Source organism: Spinacia oleracea, chromosome 3 (genome assembly GCF_020520425.1).
Source record: "Spinacia oleracea cultivar Varoflay chromosome 3, BTI_SOV_V1, whole genome shotgun sequence".
NCBI classification, from domain to species: Eukaryota; Viridiplantae; Streptophyta; class Magnoliopsida; order Caryophyllales; family Amaranthaceae; genus Spinacia; species Spinacia oleracea.
The window spans coordinates 30,979,767-30,987,664 of record NC_079489.1 but is presented as its reverse complement, the minus strand read 5'-3'; positions in this window follow the sequence as shown (position 1 = coordinate 30,987,664).

Below are 7,898 nucleotides of genomic sequence, written 5' to 3'. Positions count from 1 at the left end.
TAATTCAGATTGCATGGCTTCTTGCCATTGCTTGGAGCTAGGGCTCGTCATAGCTTGTTTGTAAGTCGCAGGTTCATCACTTTCAAGTAATAGAACGTCATAGCTCTCGTTCGTCAAAATACCTAAGTACCTTTCCGGTTGAGATCTATATCTTTGCGATCTACGCGGGGTAACATTTCTAGATTGACCATGATTCTCACCAGATTCTTCTAAAGATCTCTGAGTTTCATCCTGAATGTCATCTTGAGCATTCTCTAGAGTTTGTTGTTCGACTCGAATTTCTTCGAGGTCTACTTTTCTCCCACTTGTCATTTTGGAAATGTGATCTTTCTCCAAAAAGACACCATCTCGAGCAACAAACACCTTGTTCTCAGATGTATAGTAGAAGTAATACCCCTTTGTTTCCTTTGGATAGCCCACAAGGATACATTTGACAGATTTTGGATGAAGTTTGTCTGAAATTAATCGTTTGACGTATACTTCACATCCCCAAATCTTAAGAAAAGACACATTTGGAGGCTTTCCAAACCATAATTCGTATGGAGTCTTTTCGACAGCTTTAGACGGAGCTCTATTTATAGTATGTGCAGCTGTATTTAGTGCATGTCCCCAAAATTCTAATGGAAGTTTGGCCTGACCCATCATTGACCTGACCATGTCTAGCAAGGTTCTGTTCCTCCATTCCGACACACCGTTCCATTGTGGTGTTCCAGGAGGAGTCAATTCTGATAGAATTCCACATTCTTTCAGATGGTCATCAAATTCATAGCTCAGATATTCACCGCCTCTATCAGACCGCAGTGCTTTAATCTTCTTGCCTAATTGATTCTCTACTTCACTCTGAAATTCCTTGAATTTGTCAAAGGATTCAGACTTATGCTTCATTAGGTAGACATAACCATATCTACTGAAGTCATTAGTGAAAGTGATAAAGTAGCTGAAACCACCTCTAGCATTTGTACTCATTGGTCCACATACATCTGTATGGATTAAACCCAATAGTTCATTTGCTCTTTCTCCAACTTTAGAGAAAGGTTACTTTGTCATTTTGCCAAGTAAACATGATTCGCATTTACCATAATCCTCTAAGTCAAATGGTTCTAGAATTCCTTCCTTTTGAAGTCTTTCTAAGCGTTTCAAGTTTATATGGCCTAATCGACAATGCCACAGATAGGTGAGATCTGAATCATCCTTTTTGGCCTTTTTGGTATTTATGTTATATACTTGTTTGTCGTGATCTAATAAATAAAGTCCATTGACTAATCTAGCAGATCCATAAAACATCTCTTTAAAATAAAACGAACAACTATTGTCTTTTATTAAAAAGGAAAATCCCTTAGCATCTAAGCAAGAAACTGAAATGATGTTTTTAGTAAGACTTGGAACATGGAAACATTCTTCCAGTTCTAAAACTAGCCCGGAGGGCAACGACAAATAGTAAGTTCCTACAGCTAATGCAGCAATCCGTGCTCCATTTCCCACTCGTAGGTCGACTTCACCCTTGCTTAACTTTCTACTTCTTCTTAGTCCCTGTGGATTGGAACATAAGTGTGAGCCACAACCTGTATCTAATACCCAAGAAGTTGAATTAAAAAGTATACAGTCTATAACGAAAATACCTGAAGATGGAACGACTGTTCCGTTCTTCTGATCTTCCTTTAGCTTTGGACATTCTCTTTTGTAATGGCCTATTCCATCACAATAAAGACAGCTTGATGTGGACTTGTCCTGCTTTGATTTAGCATTGCCCTTGGACTTTCCACCTTTCTTGAACGGTCTCCTTCTTGTTAGGTTATGATACATATGACAATACATAAATCATGCGGAAACAACCATTAAGCCAGGAATACATATTATTTACACATAATCATATAGCATAATTTAGATGCATACTCTTTGTTGCGTGCCTTCCCTAGCTGCGCCCGAACCGAACAAGAACAAGTCTTTAGGACTCCAAGTGTCGTCCCTTCGTAGATAGTCCACAGCACGTCCGGATCCGCCTTAAGATTGACCAACTAGAATCGCCCTTAAGGTACTAGAAATTTCGGCACTCTTAGGTAAGAAATATGGCTGAATTTTTCTCTCAAAACTCACTTTGAATACTTGAATTAATCTCTGAAAATATGTGACCCTAGGCACGTATTTATAGAGTTATGGAAAGGGAATTGGAATCCTAGTAGGATACGAATTAATTAAACTTAGAATCCTACAAGAACTCTAATTAATTAATTTATCCTTTTAGGAATAGGAATTTAATCATATACTAATTCTAATAGTTTTAGGAATCATGCATGAACACAAACTCACACACACACGGCAGCCACGAGGGCCGCCCATGCGTGTGCGTGCGAGCAGCAGCCCACGCAGCGAGGCCATGGCCTTGGCGCGCGCTGGGCCTGCCTTGCGGTGGGCCTGGGCGCTGCCTTGGCTGGGCGCGTGTTTGGCTTGCTGGGCGATGGCCCGACTTCGTGCTGGGCCTTCGTCCGGCAGGCCTCGTCCGATGCTAATTCGTACGATACGCTTCCGATTAAATTCCCAGTTCCGGAATTCATTTCCGATACGAACAATATTTAATATTTCCGATTCCGGAATCAATTTCCGTTTCGAACAAATATTTAATATTTCCGTTTCCGGAATTAATTTCCGATTCCGATAATATTTCCGATTCTGACAATATTTCCGTTTCCGGCAATATTTCCGATTCTGGCAATATTTCCATTTCCGATAATATTTTCGATTCTGACAATATTTCCGTTTCCGGCAATATTTCCGATTCTGGCAATATTTCCATTTCCGATAATATTTTCCAATACGTACCATGTTTCCGTTTCCGGCAACATCTACGACTTGGATAATATTTATATTTCCGATACGATCCATATTTCCGTTTCCGGCAATATCATCGTTTCCGGAGTATTCATTTCTTGCCTGTGACGATCTCAGCTCCCACTGAAACCAAGATCCGTCGATTCCGAATATCCATAGATGGAGTATCTAATGCCATTAAATACTTGATCCGTTTACGTACTATTTGTGTGACCCTACGGGTTCAGTCAAGAGTAAGCTGTGGATTAATATCATTAATTCCACTTGAACTGAAGCGGCCTCTAGCTAGGCATTCAGTTCACTTGATCTCACTGAATTATTAACTTGTTAATTAATACTGAACCGCATTTATTAGACTTAACATAGAATGCATACTTGGACCAAGGGCATTATTTCCTTCACTTCTAGCCTTGAGTAAATCTTTGGCTTCACAGTCCAATATTATTTCAGCCTTTCTGACAAGGTGAACAAATTCTGCAACTGTTTCTTCTCTTGGTATAGTTGCTTGAAGCGACCAAACCCACTGTGTAGTGAATTGAGCAAGATAGAGACTGCCATCCTTTCGCTTATTGGTGTTCCTAGTAGACTTAGGCGATCAAAGTATGAACGCATAAGATCCACATGGAACCTCAGTGGGACGCCTAACCTCTGTTTAGTGCGAAGGAGCTGAACATGTGTTTCTTGGACCTCCATCCTATAACACCTGTTGGGAGAACTAACCTTTAGACCAGACATTGATTCAATCAACTCATGGACGTTCAGGTCCCTGTCCTCCGTGCTTCCACGACAGATATCCCTCAGATTCTTGATGAGCGTAAAAGGTTCATAGGCTACAAACCTTCTAGCCCAATCATCAGGGATATTGTTCAGCATGAGACTCATAACCTTTTTGAGATCCGCATCCCAGGCGTAAAATCTCTCAGGGGTCATGTCTCTGGCATAGTAGCTTGGCATGGGATGTGACAGTACATACTCAAGTCCATTGAGTTTGACTATTTCAACTAGCTTAGCTTCCCATTCAAGAAAATTTGCCAGGTTCAGCTTGACCATAAGCTCAGAACCTATGATGATGTTTTGATTGTTGTTTGCCATATTTAAAAACTACAATCGAATAGAATAAACAAATAAATAACCATTCACAGTTTCTCTTAATAAACTTAAATTCTAGCATACATGCATAATTCAATGTTTATTAAGCATTTTATTCAAGTTATGTGTTCCGGCAGGTGTGAATAAAATGATTCCAAGATCCTAAAATCATTGAAGAACTAAGCACAGTTTGTCGACTTAATCCTAAAACATCTTAGGTAAGCAAAAGCCTTTTTCTAGTAGTCTAGAAACTATTCTTGGTTGATAGGTACGTCTAAGAACTTATTAGGTAAACCTATCGATTTTGCCACGACATAAAAGGACTCCTTACTTATATCGTTGAGTTTCACCAAAACTAACATGTACTCACAATTATTTGTGTACCTTGCCCCTTTAGGACCAATAAGTAACACCTCGCTGAGCGAAAACTATTACTAGATTGATGTAAAGGATATCCAAGCAAGTGTATATTTTGGCATGGCACCTTTTAACTCAATTTTTAAGTTTGGAACTTAGGCTCTTACTATGTTGGTTAGATTTTAAGTGAACTAAAATCCTTAATCATGCAACATAATCAAGCTTTTGATCTCATGCATTTTAAGACATATTTAAAAGCAATAAATAACTTAAAACATGCATAAGATAAATGTGATCTAGTATGGCCCGACTTCATCTTGAAGCTTTAACTTCAAAGTTCGTCTTGAAAATCTCCGTGGGAGGCACCATTTTCTTCAAATAGGATAAGCTATAATTAAAACTAATTACAACTATTTGATGGTACGCAGACCATATTTGAATTGAAAAACAACTTTGGTACTTTAGACCAATTACATTCAAATTAATGGTACGCAGACCATATTTTCTATCCTATTTGGGCCATACTAGTCACTTCATAACCTGCAAAACAGTACATATACAATATATACCATTAACCCATTGAATGGCCCACATAGCTGGTTAGTAAAACACATTATGCATCACGTAAACATTTGCAGCAATTAATCAAGGGCACCAATAATCTACCAATTATTCAGTCCTTATTAATTCTAATCAAGTTGTTTTAACCTTAAGGATTTGTAGACCTAATCAAGAGTTTATGACTAAAAGGGCTCCCACTTAAACCAATAAATTCATATGCTTTACTAATTTTAAACATAAAAATGTATTTCTAGTCTAACCGGAAACATACAAATTTAATTAAAATTTAAAGCTCATATAAATTTATAATTGAATCCAAAAAGTTTAATTTAATTTCAGTCGTATTTAAATTAATTCATGATTTTAATTTTAGTAAAATAATTAGAATAAATAAAATTTATTATAATTACAATATTCAAAATTAAAATCCAAGAAAATAATTTAAATTATTAATTTTAAAATTAATTAAAATTACGTAAACTGAAAATTTCAAATTAAAATTTCAAAACGATCTAATCGTAACGCAACAACCCCACACAACGTACGCCCATGGGCCACACGCACACAACCATCGCTGGCCATGTGCGCGCAGCCCATGCGCTGCGTCGCATCGCTGCTGCTGCTCTCCTTCGCAAGGCACCACGCGAGCTGGTGCTCGCTGCGCGCGCCAGCATTCGATGCACGCGAGCCATCGCTCGCTGCGCTCGCTCGCCAGCGCTCGCTGCATGCGAGCCAGCGCTCGCTGCGCGCGCTTGCCAGCGCTCGCTTTGTGCGGGCCAGCGCTCGCTGCGTGCGCTTGCCAGCGCTCGATCCTGCGAGCCATCGCTCGCTGCGCGAGGCATCGACGTTGGGCGTAGCACTCGTGGCACGCGAGCTTGCGCTCGCTGCGCGCGAGGCAGTGCGCGTTGTGGCGCAGCTCGCTTGCTGCCCACACGCGACTGCTATGCCTTGCTTTAGCCCTCGCCCATTCGTCCATTACTCACAGCCCACGACACAAGGCAGGGCTGCTGCCTTGTGCTCGTGCACCATGGCCTTGCTCATTGCATTCGTGCCGCATGGGCGACGAGCTCCCTTGCTCGTCGTCACATGCCCGCACTATACAACACCCCTTAAGGGTAACACGTAGCGTCCATTGCTTTGTGCGTGCAAGTTATATGAGCGAATCGCATAAAATTTAAAAATTTATATTTAAAATTAATGACAAATTAATAAATAATATTAATTTCATAATTTTAGGGCGAAAAATCGAAAATTTATTATTCAATTGATTTCCGATTAACATGGATTCAAGTCTAGGTCATAAAATTTTAAAATTTATCATAAATTTACAATTTTTATGGTGGTTTTTAATCATAGGTATCTAATTAAATTATAATTAATTATGAAGATCAAATTAATTCTAAATTATTCTAATTTTCAACAAATTAATCATAATTACAAATTAGATTGCATAATTAACAAGGCTAGGCATTCAAACTTGTTAAACATATACAGTAGGTCAATAAAAAATTCAAGATTTATCAACAAGAATCGCAAATATTTAATTTAACATCTTAAATTTACGAAATTTTGCATTCGAAAAACTAAAACCTCTGAAAAGTCATAGTTAGGCTTCGAATTTGAGAATTCTGGGTTCGGCAGAAAAATACTATTTTTGTCAAAATTTTAGAATGCCTTTTATATGCGGAATTGACACAAAAATCACTCGATTTGGATGAGTAACGAAGAAACTGCCGAAAAACTGCATACGTATAATTAAATAAACGCAATTTGCAATTAATTAACAATTACGAAAATTAATCACCCCTTTTAATTCTTGCAAATTTGTAATATTTAACCATGTTTATGCAATTTAGATTATGAAAATAATAAGAGGCTCGTGATACCACTATTAGGTTATGATACATATGACAAGTCAGGAAAACATATTATTTACACATAATCATTTAGCATAGTTTAGATGCATACTCTTTGTTACGTGCCTTCCCTAGCTGCGCCCGAACCGAACAAGAACAAGTCTTTAGGACTCCAAGTGTCGTCCCTCCGTAGATAGTCCACAGCACGTCCGGATCCGCCTTAAGATTGACCAACTAGAATCGCCCTTAAGGTACTATTATTCTCGGCACTTTATAGGCAAATGTGTGACTGAATTTTTCTCTCAAAAACTCATTTTGAATACTTGAATGTTCGATATAAATATGTGACCCTAGGCACCTATTTATAGAGTTATGGAAAAGGATTTGGAATCCTATTAGGATACTAATTTATTTAATTATAATCCTACTAGGACTCTAATTAAATAAACTAAATCTTTTAGGATTAGATTTAATCATATGACGAATCCCGGTAGCTTTAGGATTCGAGTAGCACACAAACACACACGCACGCACAGCAGCCCACGAGGGGCGCCGTGCGCGCGCGCGCAGCCCATGAGCTCGCAGCCCACACGCTGCCGCAGCCTTGGCGCGCGCTGGGACTGCCTTGCGGTGGGCCTGGCGCAGCCTTGGCTGGTGCGTTTGTGGCGCGCTGGCTTGCTGGGCGATGGCCTGGCTTCGTGCTGGGCCTTCGTCCGGCAGGCCTCGTCCGATGCTTATTCGTACGATACGCTTCCGATTAAATTCCCGGTTCCGGAATTCATTTCCGATACGAACAATATTTAATATTTCCGATTCCGGAATTAATTTCCGTTTCGAACAAATATTTAATATTTCCGTTTCCGGAACTATTTTCCGATTCCGATAATATTTCCGATTCTGACAATATTTCCGTTTCCGGCAATATTTCCATTTCCGATAATATTTTCCGATACGTACCATGTTTCCGTTTCCGGCAACATCTACGACTTGGATAATATTTATATTTCCGATACGATCCATATTTCCGTTTCCGGCAAATATCATCGTTTCCGGAGTATTCATTTCTTGCCTGTGACGATCTCAGCTCCCACTGAAACCAAGATCTGTCGATTCCGAATATCCATAGATGGAGTATTTAATGCCATTAAATACTTGATCCGTTTACGTACTATTTGTGTGACCCTACGGGTTCAGTCAAGAGTAAGCTGT